At 39.8% G+C, this 13,415-nt stretch overlaps 1 protein-coding gene across 8 annotated transcripts in view; it reads right to left on the reverse strand.

Moving 5' to 3' along the window:
• The window catches only part of NR6A1 (nuclear receptor subfamily 6 group A member 1), a 255,466-nt gene that overhangs the window by 177,433 nt on the left and 64,618 nt on the right, over window positions 1–13,415 (reverse strand). The window lies entirely within an intron of this gene.

A 13,415-nucleotide genomic window follows, 5' to 3' on the forward strand; every position in this document is an offset into this window, starting at 1 on the left:
TGCTCAATATATGTAAGCTGTTATTATTAAACTCCAACATAATCTGCTAATTTACCTCAAAAAAAGCACTCATACTTCTCGGTTCAAAACAAAGAGGAAAAGCAGGTCCCTCAGCTGTGGTTTACAGGTACTAATATGCAAGCACTGCCTGTGTGGCACAGTGCTACCTGTGAGGTTCTCCAAGCACTCCTTCCTTCTCTGAACCACAGTTTCCTAATCTGCAATAACCTCCCAGCTCCAATGTCAATGTTATGGATACCTGTGTGGGCTCTCAATCATGCAGATGGCTGGTTACTAAGGGAGAAGCCAGACACACAGACTTCAAAGAACTGAGATGGAAAAGAAGAGCCAGGAGTCAGCCAGGGAGGGCAAAGGCAACCCCACCAACTGAAAACACTGATGGCTGCACTCAACATTCATTGCTGTCGGTGGGTTTGAGTCTGAATCAACTCACTGATCGATGAATGCAAACTGCGGACCAAACAACCCAAAGGAAGCAAAAGCATGTGCAGAGAGTCGCCTGAGTGCAGCAGCTACTGCTGTGAGTGGGAGCTGCTACTGTTTCCAAAACACTAGCTAAAGCTTTTCTTGTTCTCCTTGGTTCTAACATGGAGTAAGTTCTCTAAATTCCTAGTACTTTTCTCCTTTTTCAATAGTCTAGATTTAAGGAAATGATATTTTATAGGAAGAATTAAATACATATCTGGATATCACATCACATTTTAAAAATCAGTACATTCAGAATTTCTAAACAGAATCATATGCTTATTATTTAGAAATTAAAATACAAAAATATACAAAGTAAAAATTGAAAATCCCTTCAATCATCACCTGCAATCCATTTCCTCAGAGGAAAACATGTATAATTATAATAAACTTATTGATATTAAGATAATAAATATCATAACTAGAATTTATTTTATATCCTTGAAGACCTTTATCCATACATACACAGATAAATAGCTGTAATTTTGCACGTTTTGGGGGGAGAGTGGCTTAGACAAAAATAAGCTCATTTTTACCTATTGTTCTATAATCTATTTTGTTATTCAGCTATATATCATAGACTTCCACAACAGTCTTATGTACTCATCATTCTTTTAAATGGCTATATAGTATGCCTTAATATGAATGTTCTGGTTATTATTCAGATGTACATCAATATTCTCTTTTGACAAAAACTATGAGGCTCATTCATTCTAACCTTTGCAAACCATGTCCCTCAAACAGGAAAAATACCTAAGTGAGATAGAAGATGTACATTTTTCTTAACAAAAAATTTAAATGTAGTATCAACTCTCTAAATCCTGTAACATGAGATAAGCCACTAAATCCCATGCTAAAGAAAGAAAAACAAGGCCCTTGGTCATGAATAATTTATCATACACTTAAGTCTAAGAAGAAGCAGATTCTCATAGCAAAAGTCAAATAAGACAGTAAGAGAAGAGTCTTGTCAAATTAGCCTTGACAATTAAGCAAGCCTTAATTTGACAAGGCTTTCCTGTCAAATTAGGAAGAAGTAGCGATGGGGTAATGAGACAAGAACCAGAAAGAGAAATCAAAGCCAAAAGAAAAATCTAAAGAAAACTATGGAGAGTTCAGAGAAAATATCAGGTTCAAGCCAGTGTTTCCCAAACTTCTTGTACACCAGAATCATCTAGAGTTGCTTTTAAAATGGCAAATTCCTGAGCCCTACTCTAGACGAGGTGATTTTGGGTCACTGGAAGCTGGAAGCAAAGTAAATAAAGTTCACTAGCTTAACATCGGCTTCCTGCCCCCATCCCACCACCACATTTCATGTCATCCACTTTTCAACTATTGCCCAACCTTTTGTGTCACCACCTGATATTGCCACTATTCTGCTGAGTGCAGACAGGTACAGTCACACTTGTGCTGCTTTTAAGTATCTCCAGACTACATAAAATTTTGCACCATGTTTGGTGGCCAAATATACATCAAATTGTGTCTGATGTTTTATGGAAATGAATGGATTTGGATTTATGCTCTCTAAAAAACTAAAACCTACCCAAAGAAATTACCAAAAGGTTTTTTTGTGTGTGTTTTTCTTTCGTTTGTTTGTTTTTTTGAGACAGAGTCTTGCTCTGTTTCCCAGGCTGGAGTACAGTGATGCGATCTCGGCTCACTGCAACCTCTGCTTCCTGGGTTCAAGTGATTCTCCTGCCTCAGCCTCTCAAGTAGCTGGCCCGCCACCACACCCAGTCAATTTTTGTGTTTTTAGAAGAGATGTGTTTTTAGTAGAGCCATGTTGGCCAGGCTGGTCTCAGACTCCTGACCTCAAGTGATCCGCCCGCCTCGGCCGCCCAAATTGCTGGGATTATAGGCATGAGTCACCGCGCCCGGCCCCAGGGGGTCTTTATAGAAGAGTTTTCTGTGAGACTGGTAGACACACAGAAGGTACTCCATGCAGTCTTGTTTTTCAAGATGCTGTGCATTCTAGGCATTTATTTTTAACCAATTATTTCCAAAATTTCTGAAAACATTAGAAAAGAATGTCTGACACGTACTTTGAAAAATGTACACTTGAACAAGCATGCTATTTATTTACAGACTATTACATAGTCTTTAAATATGCCAATGAAACAATTATATATTTCATTAACCCAAATCCAAGTTTTCTCTTGGATAAAACTAAGTACTACAGGAAGGGAGACAATTATGTAAGTTAAAGGGTGTTTTCTGCAGATGGGCCTCAAAATAAATACCTGTAACAGAAAAATTACATGGCATGTATAGGTGACAGGAAGAGAATAGTCCAGAGACTGTATTACGGAGTCATAAGGAATGGCACTGAAAAGGTAAAAGGACATATTACAGAAGGACTTGTGAGCAAGGCGCAAAGTCAATTAGTCCAACAGAGAGCCATTTTAAATGCTAAACTCAGCAAGGAGACAATGAAAGCAAGACTGGGAAGAGTCACTAAGCAGATGAAGTGAGGGGAAGAAAAGAGAAAAAAAGAGAACTTTCTTGCACAAGTTAGCAGGGGTAGAACTGAGTCAACAGGAGTGGAATGAAAGGAAAGGTTATCTCAAAAAGGCATACTTTGGCTTTTGTTTTTCAAAATAAAAGCCTACTGGCTGACCCCCTTCCATCATTCTGTTCGGTGTATAGCCTCACAGATATTTCAAGATACTTAAAATGCATGTATTTATACTTAGAGAAAATAACACCACAAATTATACATAATGTTCTCTAGCTTTTTTTTTTTTTTTTTTTTTGAGATGGAGTCTCGCTCTGTCACCCAGGCTGGAGGGCAGTGGTGTGATCTCGGCTCACTGCAACCTCTGCCTCCTGGGTTCAACTGATCCTCTCACCTCAGCCTCCAAAGTAGCTGGAACAACAGGCACTCACCACCACACCTGGCTAATTTTTGTATTTCTAGTAGAGATGTGGTTTCGACATGTTGGCCAAGCTGTCTCGAATTCCTGACCTCAAGTGACTCGCCCACCTCAGCCTCCCAAGTAGCTGGGACCACAGGCACATACCACCGTGCCTGGATAATTTTTTGTATTTTTAATAGAGACAGGATTTTGCCATGTGGCCCAGGCTGGTCTCAAACTCCTGACCTCAAGTGATCCACCCGCCTCAGCCTCCCAAAGTGTTGGGATTATAGGCATGAGCCACCGCACCTGGCCTGAAATCTTTCTTCACTTAAAATATTGTGGCCATCTTTCCATATCGATATATCAGAACCACCTTCCAAAGAACTGGCTCAAACAGAAAAGAAAGCAAAGAGTCAAGAATGATGCCAAACTTTCCTGACTAGATTAGGAGCCTGGAGTGTACTAAGAAAGAAATGGGCAATTTCACAAAGGAAGAAAGAGGATTCCACTTTTGGAACAGATATCAGAACAAGGAATGCACATTTATGATTCGTAAGCATGGATCTGAGAAAGAATGCTCTAAGTGCAGAAAGAAAAAGGTAACAAATACTTATTGGACACCTAGTGTATACCTGGACTGCAACAGGAGCCAGGAGACATGGAAGAAACAAAAGTATATAACGTAAAAGGCAGAACTAATTCTAATGAACAAATAGCTAATTGCAAGTGTGAACAGCTCTGCAGAAGATAAAAGTAAGGTACTATGAGAGCAAATAATAGGAGGGACCAATCCAGTCTTGGTGGTAAGAAGGGTCAGGGAACTTCCTTGAGGAAGTGATGTATAAGTAAAGACTTCAAGGGTATGTGTAACTACCTTGGTGAAATAGAGTAAGCATTCCAAGCATAGAGAACGGATGGTATGTTGTGTAGGCCAAAGAAGCAGTGTTTTTACAAAACAGAAATTGTGACTAAAGCACATAAAAAGATGGTGAAAAAGTCATGAGACAAGGCCAGAAAAGAAGGTAGGATTAAAAAAAAAAAAAAAAAGATTACTAATAGTTTTGGAAAGAACAATTTTGGCGTTCTAGTCATTGTGGAAATAGATTTCTGGAAAGGTAGTGATGAAGAGCTTGGGCTAAATGAGGGTAAAAATCTCAGCTGTTACTTAGCAACTATATGAACTTGAGCAAAATTACTTAACCTTTAAATCTGTGTCATCTGTAAATAGGAGATACAACAATAGTATTTGCTTCACAGGGCTGCTTGAAGATTAAGAATACATGTAAAGAATTTCACACAAGATCTGACACACAAAATATTAAGATCTTAGTGTATGTGCATGTGTTGTGTGTGTGTTTTGTAAGCGCTGCCAAGCATGACTGGCTGATAGGAGACAAAAAGCAGACAGGAAGTTCAAACAGACTAGAAGCAAAGACGTTAACAACTGTGATCTCAAAGTTGTAGAATTATAGGTAATTTTTATGTTTATTATTTATACTCTTATAGATCTTCCAAGTATTTACCAATAAGCATAAACTATTTCAACAATTAAGAAAAAGTTAATTTTAAATCATGTCTTTCTACTCTGGTTTCTCTTCAGATCATATAAATCTTTCACCTTTTAAATCATGTATTTAAAAAAAAAAGAAAAAAGAAAAACAAAGATTTCTTTTAGATGCAGAATCTACCTACATTTGGCTGAAAATCAGACGGAAGAATCCACAGAGGAAAGGAAGGAAAGGCGAACTGCCCTGTGGAAAGCACAGCTGCAGGGATAGTAGAAAGTAACAGGCTCTCGATCCGTGGGAGGTGGTCACTTTGGAGGACAGATAAGTCAACCTCAGAGAACGAACACAATGAAGGAAATTCCAGCCTACTCATGTTCTCCTCTCAGGCTGTACCTCAACAAGATCCAACTGGACTTTGTGATCTCATAACCTGTCAAGGGGCCTGGCATGGAGTAGATAATAAATGTTTTCTTAATCAAATGAATTTTTAACTTTTTTAATCAAACGAATTTTCTTGTAATTTCTAGCACAATTATATTTATAACTTAGGAAGTAATCTGCTCCTTGAACCAAGCACAGGATACCTTCAGCCATCTATCTGTCCCACACATTACAGTTTCAGCCTATATATAATTTTAATAGCTACCAAATATCAGGATAAAATTATCCTGGCTATACTTGCCACAGAACCCATGAACTTACACTGTAGCCCAACTTCCCTTCCTGTTCTTCAGACTAAATCTACTGAAAAACACACAACCAATCAAAATTGTATGCCCTTTTCTCTCCTCTTCCCAGTAAGTAGTTGGGGCAAAAAACGGTAGGTATAGAAGAAATCGCTTGAAATACAAGAGTCAGAAAATCTGAATTTAAGTTCAGCTAAGTTCAGCTCTGCCCTGATTATGTATTCGTGGTCAAGCCAGTCACCCTGTTTAAGTCTTACTTCTCTGTAAAAGGACGACTAAATATACCCCCTCCATCTCAGATGTGAAAAAGCGCTCTGCAAACAGCACAAGGTATAGCCCAAAGTATCCTAGTCTCTGATGGTGCTGCTCCACAGGTACAGACAAGTAGTTCAGACAAGATCCTCTCACTACCCAAACTCTTGCCTACTTGTCAACCAGCAGTATACGTGTGCAAGATGTCTGGATAAAGTTAACCCATAACCCAGGGTTAAAAGAAGGCCTTTTCTGCATGTAAGTGTCATCAGACTGGATGGGAAATATCATTCACTCTAGGTCCATCAGTATCAACTCCAAACACTTGAGTCACCTCCCAAACAAGAAGTTGCTTTCTGTCATACTCTGTAGTGGGGTAGGACACAGGGTAAGGCTTTGGGATTATGAGCTTCCAAGGTGAAGAATAATGACATAGCAAATAATCAGTGGGGCCCCATCTGATCAATGAACTTAAATCATTTTGTCAAGACGTCCCTTCCTTTTCCTGCTTCCAGCCAATCTTAAATATTTCTTTAAACAGCTTTGTTTAGGTATAATTCACATGCAATTAAATTCACCTGTTGTAAGTGTATAATTCAATGACTTTTATTCATTCATTTATAGACTTGTGCAAGCATCACCAAAATCTAATTTCGAACCTTTGCATCACCCATAAAACTCCCTTTGTTCCTGTTTCCACTCCAACTTAGCCCCCAGACAACCACTGATCTGTCTCTATACATTTGACTTCTCTGGACATTTTGTTTTGGTTTTTGTTTTGAGACAGTCTTGCTCTTCTTCCAGTCTTCGCCCAGAGTGGAGTGCAGTGGTATGATCTCAGCTCACTGCAACCTCTACCTCCCGGGTTCAAGCAATTCTCATGCCTCAGTCACCTAAGTAGCTTTGATTACAGGCATGCGCCACCACACCCGCCTTTTTTTTTAGTAGAGATGGAGTTTCGCCATGTTGGCCCGGCTGGTCTCAAACTCCTGGCCTCAAGTAATCTGCCCACCTCAGCCTCCCAAAGTGCTAGGATAACAGGTGTGAGTCACCACGCCCAGCCTCTGGACATTTCATATAGGAGAAATCATATAACATGTACTCGCTTGAGTTTGGCTTTTTTTTTGAAATGGGGTCTCACTCTGTCGCCCAAGCTGGAGTGCAGTGGCGTGATCTTGGCTCACTGCAACCTCCGTCTCCCAGGTTCAAGTGATTCTCCCACCTCAGCCTCTAGAGTAGCTGGGACTACAGGCATGCAACACCATGCCCGGCTAATTTTTGCATTTTTTTAAATTTTTTAATTTTTATTTTTTTAGTAAAGGTGGGGTTTCACCATGTTGGCAATGCTGGTCTTGAACTGCTGACCTCAAGTGATCCACCTACCTCAGCCTCCCAAAGTGCTGGGATTACAGACATGAGCCACCACGCCCAGTGGAGTTTGGCTTTTTTCATTTATTATGAGTTTTAGGTTTATCCATGTTGTAGCATGTACTGGTAATTCATTCCTTTTTATTGTTTAATGAATAAATATTGTTGATAGTATTGCATTATATAGGTATTCCACATTTTGTTTATCCATTCACCAGCTGGTGGATATTTGAATTGTTTCCAGGTTTGGGCTATTAATGAACATTTATAATAATGCTATCAATAAACATTTACATAGCCTTTTTTTTTTTTTTTTTTTTTTTTTTGAGACAAGTTCTCGCCCTGTGGCTCAGGCTGGAGTGCAATGGTGCAATCTCAGCTCACTGCAACCTCTACCTCCCAGGCTCAAGCGATTCTCCTGTGTCAGCCTCCTGAGTAGCAAGGATTACAACAGGCACATGCCAACGCACCCAGCTAATTTTTGTATTTTTGGTAGAGAAGGGGTTTCTCCATGTTGGCCAGGCGGGTCTCAAACTCCTGACCTCAGGTGACCCACCCGCCTTGGCCTCCCAAAGTGCTGAGATTACAGGCATGAGCCACCGCACCTGGCCTACATACAGTCTTTGTATGGACATAAGTTTTTAATTCTCTTGGATATCCAGGAGTGGAATCGCTGGATCATATGGTAAGTTTAACTTTTTAATGAACTGCCAAACTGATTTCCAACTGATTTACATTACCATTGTAACACGCAAGATTTCTAGTTTCTACACATCCTAACACTTTCTAGAACATTTTGACAGTCTTTTCGATTACAGCTATTCCTGAGGGTGTACAGTGGACATTCCAATTTTAATTTGCATCTCCCTAATGACTAATTTAGAGCACCTTTGCATGTGATGAAATGTTCTTTTACCCATGTTTTCAAATTTTTAATTTTTATTGTAGTAAAATATACATAAAATTTACCATTTTAATCACTTAAGTATATAACTCAATGGCATTAAATTCACAATGCTGTGCAACCAGCATCACTATCCATTTCCAGAGCATTTTCATAATCCTAAACAAGAACTCTGTACCCATTAAACAATAACTACTTATCCTCCATTTCCCCTAGCAACTTGTTTACTTTTTGCCTCAATGAATTTTGCCTATTCTAGGAATCTCACATAAGTGGAATCATTATATTTTTTGTTAATTTCTAAAAATTGAGTTGTCTTCTTATTGAGTTGTAAGAGTTCTTTACATATTTTAGATGCAACTCCTTTATCAGATTTTTTTTTCTTTTGAGTCAGAGTTTCGCTCTTGTTGCCCAGGCTGCAATGCAGTGGCACAATCTCGGCTCACTGCAACCTCCGCCTCCCGGGTTCACGCGATTCTCCTGCTTCAGCCTCCCGAGTAGCTGGGATTACAGGCGCCTGCCACCACGCCCAGCTAATTTTTTGTATTTTTAGTAGAGATGGGGTTTCACTATGTTGGCCAGGCTGGTTTTGAACTCCTGGCCTCAAGTAATCCACCCATCTCGGCCTCCCAAAGTGCTAGGATTACAGGTGTGAGCCACCGCACCCGGCCTTTACCAGATATTTAATTTGCAAATATATTCCCACAATCTGAAGTTTTCCCATTTTCTTAATAACGTATTTTGAAATGCAAAAGTTTTACATTTTAATGAAGCCAATCCATCAATGAATTTCTTTTATGGCTTGTGCCACTGGTGTCACATCTAAGAGGTCTTTGCCTAACCCCAGGTCACAAAGATATGCTTGATACATTTGGTAGTTTTAGCTCTTACATTTAGGTGTATGGTGCGCTCTGAGTTACTTTTTGTGTCTAGTGTAAAATAGGGTCTGAGATAAATTTTTGGCATGTAGATATCCACTTTTCCCAGCATCATTTCTGGAAAAAAACTGTGATTTCCTCCACTGAATTGCCTTGGTATCTTGGTCAAAAATCAAAGGACCACATACGTAAGGATTTATGACTGAATTCTCAATTCAGTTCCAGTGCCTGTCCTTACAGCAATTATCACTGATACAGTTTGGATGTCTGTTCCCTCCAAATCATGTTGAAATGTGACCCTCAATGTTGGAGGTGGGGCCTAATGGGAGGTAGTTGGGTCATAAGGGTAGATCCCTCATGAATGGCTTGGTGCCCTTCCCTCAGTAATGAGTTCTTGTTTTATTAGTTCACACAACAGCTGGTTGTTTACAGAGCCTGGCACCTCCTCCTCTCTTGCTCCTTCTCTTGCCATGTGATGTGCCTTTTCCCCCCTCACCTTCTGCCATAAGTAAAAGCTTCCTGCGGCCTCATCAGAAGCCAACAAAATGTTGGTACCATACCTTGTCTCCAGAACCGTAAGTCAAATAAACCTCTTCATAAATTACCCAGTCTCAGGCATTCCCTTAGAGCAATGCAAAACAGAATTTTGCCTATTCTAGGAATAGGCAATTTTTTTTTTTCCTCCTGAGACGGAGTCTCACTCTGTCACCCAGGCTGGAGTGCAGTGGTAGAGTCTCAGTGCACTGCACTCCACCTCCTGGGCTCAAGCGATTCTCCTGCCTCAGCCTCCTGAGTAGCTGAAATTACAGGCAAACACAAACATGCCCAACTAATTTTTGTATTCTTAGTAGAAACAGGGTTTCACCATGTTGGTCAAGCTGGTCTCAAACTCCTGACCTCAACTGATCTGCCCACCTCAGCCTCCCAAAGTGCTGAGATTACAGGCATGAGCCACCACACATGGCCACATTTTTTTTTTTTTTTTGAGACAGGATCTCGCTCTGTCACCCAGCCTGGAGTGTAGTGGCACAATCATAGCGTACTGCATTCTCAAACTCCTGGGCTCAGGTGATCATCCCACCTCGACCTCCTAAGTAGCTAGGACTACAGGCACATGCCACCATGTCCAGGGTTTTTTTTTTCTTTTCTTGTAACAGGCTCTATGTTACCCAGGCTGGTCTTGAACTCCTGGCCTCATGCAATCCTCCCACCTCAGCCTCCCAAAGTGCTGGTACTACCAGCGTGAGCCACTGTGCCCAGCCCATCCTACCTTTTGGTGGAATATTTGTCGACACTTGGTATACTGCATTAACTTTTATGTGTTAATACAAGCCTGTATTCCCGAATTAAATCCCATTTGATCATGGTATATAATACATTATTCTATATTGTTGAATTTGGTTTGCTAATATTTTGTTAAAAGATTTTTACACCTGTGTTCGTAAAGGGCTACTGGTCTGCAGGTTTCCTGTGGTATCCTTGTTGGGTTACCAGGATAATACCATGCTCGTAGAATGAGTTGTCAAGTGTTCCTTCCTCTTCTGTTTTCTAAAAGAGTTTGTTATGGATTAGTATTATTGCTTCCTTGATTTTTTTTTTTTTAAGATGGTAGTCTTGCTATGTTGCTCAGGCTAGCCTTCAACTCCTGGCCTCATGCCACCTGAGCCTCCCAAGTAGCTGGGACTAAAGGTGTACATCACCAAGTAAGCCACTGCACCCAGCTTGCTTCTTTTAAGTGTTTGATAGAATTCACCAATGGAGACACCTGGGCCTAGGCTTCTCTTTGCAGGAAGGTTTTTAATTACTAATTCATTTTAACTGTTATAAGGTCTCATTTTCTATTTCCTCTAGAGTCAGTTTTGATCATCTGTATCTTTCTAGGAATTTGTCCATTTCATCTAAGTTGTCTAATTTGGTGAGATAAAGTTGATCATGGCAAATCCCTTATAATCCTTTCAATTTCTGTGGGTAATAATGTCCTTTCATTCCTGACTTTGGTAATTTGTGTTGTCTTTATTTCCTTAGTCTTGGTAGGGGTTTATCAAATTTGTTGATCTTTTCAGAGGACCAACTTTAGTTTCACTGATTTTTCTCAACTGGTTTTCTGCTTTCCATTTCGTTGTTTTCCATTCTAATCTTTATTGTTTTCTTCCTTATACTTGCTTCAGATGTTTGTTGCTGTTGTTTTTTCAGAGACAGGGTCTCACTCTGTTGCCCAGGCTGGAATACAGTGATGCAATCATAGCTCACCACAGCCTCAAACTGCTGGGCTCAAGCAATTCTCCCACCTCAGCCTCCCAAGAAACACACACCTCTACATCCAGCTACTTCGGATTAGTTTGTATTTTATCTAGTTTCTTACAATGGACACTTACGTTAGTGCTTTAAGCCTCTCCTTTTCAAATATCCAGGCATTATAAAAGCTGTAAATCTTCCTCTAAGCACAGCTTCAGCTACATTTCATAAATTTTGATATGTTACATTTTCATTTAGTTAAAAAAAATTTGTGTGTGGGGGGGGGAAGACAGGGTCTCACTCTATCACCCAGGCTGAGTGCAGTGGCACAATTAAGGCTCACTGCAGCCTCGAACTCCCAGGCTCAGGAGATACACCCACCCCAACCTCCCAAGTAGCTGGGACCAGAAGTGCATGCCACAACTGGCGAATTTCTGGTATATTTTTGGAGATAGGGTTTCGCCATGTTGCCCAGGCTGGTCTAGAACTCCTGGGTTCAAGTGATCCGCCCACCTTGGCCTCCCAAAGTGCTGGGATTATAGGCATGAGCCACTGTGCCTGGCCTAGTTAAAAGTATTTTAAAATTTGCCTTGGAATTTCTTCTTTGCTCTATTATTTATATGTATGTTGTTTAATTTCAAATATTTGGAGATACCAGATTTGTTATGAATCTCTAATTTAACTCCCTTGTGTATTTTGCATAAAGTGTTCAATTAAATGAGTTCTGTCAAGTTCACTGATAGTGCTGATGAAGTCTTTTATATTCTTGCTAATTTCCTATCAATTATTGCTAATTATTCTATTAATTATTGAAAGTTGGAAATTAAAATCTACAATTACTACTGTTTAATAGTCCATTTCTCCTTTAATTTCTGTCAGTTTTTGCTTCATGTATTTTGGTGGTCTCCTGTTAGATATATTTTTATAATTATCTTTTTCTCATGTATTGCCCCTTTTGTCATTACAGTATGTCCCTGTCTCTAGTAATATTTCTTGCTTAAACTGTCTGACATTAATATAGTTACTCCAGCTCTCCTATTTGCATGATCTCACTTTTACTTTCAACCTATTTGTGTCTTTAAATCTAAGGTATGTCCATTATTGAACTGACAGCATAGAGCTGTGTTTTGCCTTTTTATTCAGGCTAACCATCTCTACCTTTTGAATAGATGGTACATTCACATTTAATGTAACTATTGATATAGCTGGACTTATGTATGCCATTTTGCTATTTTTGTCTTTTTTTAACCTCTGCTTCTATTGTATCAACTTTTGTGTGAAGTATGTTTTAGGGTACACCATTTCAATCCCTTTTTTTTTTTTTTTTTTTTGACAGAGTCTCACTCTGTTGCCCAGGCTGGAGTGCAGTGGTGTGATCTTGGCTCACTGCAACCTCTGCTTCCCAAGTTCAAGTGATTCTCCTGCCTCAGCCTCCCAAGTAGCTGCGATTACAGGTGCTCGCGACCATGCCCGTCTAATTTTTGTATTTTTAGTAGAGACAAGGTTTCATCATGTTGGCCAGGTTGGTCTTGAACTCCCGACCTCAGGTGATCCACCTGCCTCGGCCTCCCAAAGTGCCGGGATTACAGGCGTAAGCCACCACGCCCAGCCTGATTTTATTTTTTTAAACTATACATATTTTGTTGTTTACTTAGTGGTTGCTCTAGGCCTCACAACATGCATCTTTACTTATGACAGTCTAATTTAGTTCCAGGAAATACAGAAACTTTATCCAACACACCTCCTATCCATCCCCTCCTATTATTGCCATATATGTTATAACTTAGTAATAAAATGGTATAATCCTTGCTCTATATAATCTTGTCTTTTTAAAAACTTGAGAAGAAAAAACATATAGACATATTTACTATTTCCACTGTTCATCATTTCTTCTTATGGATTTGAGTTACCATCTGGTATCACTCCCTTTCAGCTTGAAGAATTTCCTTTAGTATTTTAAAGCAGGTCCACTCACAATTAATTCTGTCTTTTTAATGTGGAACTCTGTCTTCATTTTTGAAGAATAGTTTTGCTGGATACAGAACACTTAACAATTTTTTTTTTTTTTTTTTTGAGACAGTCTCGCCCTGTCGCCAGGCTGGAGTGCAGTGGCGCGATCTTGGCTCATTGCAACCTCCAATTCCCTGGTTCAAGCGATTCTCCTGCCTCAGCCTCTCCTGACATGAGTAGCTGGGATTACTCACATGCGCCACCACACCAGCTAATTTTTGTATTTTTAGAAG

This window comes from Gorilla gorilla, chromosome 13 (genome assembly GCF_029281585.2).
Source record: "Gorilla gorilla gorilla isolate KB3781 chromosome 13, NHGRI_mGorGor1-v2.1_pri, whole genome shotgun sequence".
NCBI classification, from domain to species: domain Eukaryota; kingdom Metazoa; phylum Chordata; class Mammalia; order Primates; family Hominidae; genus Gorilla; species Gorilla gorilla.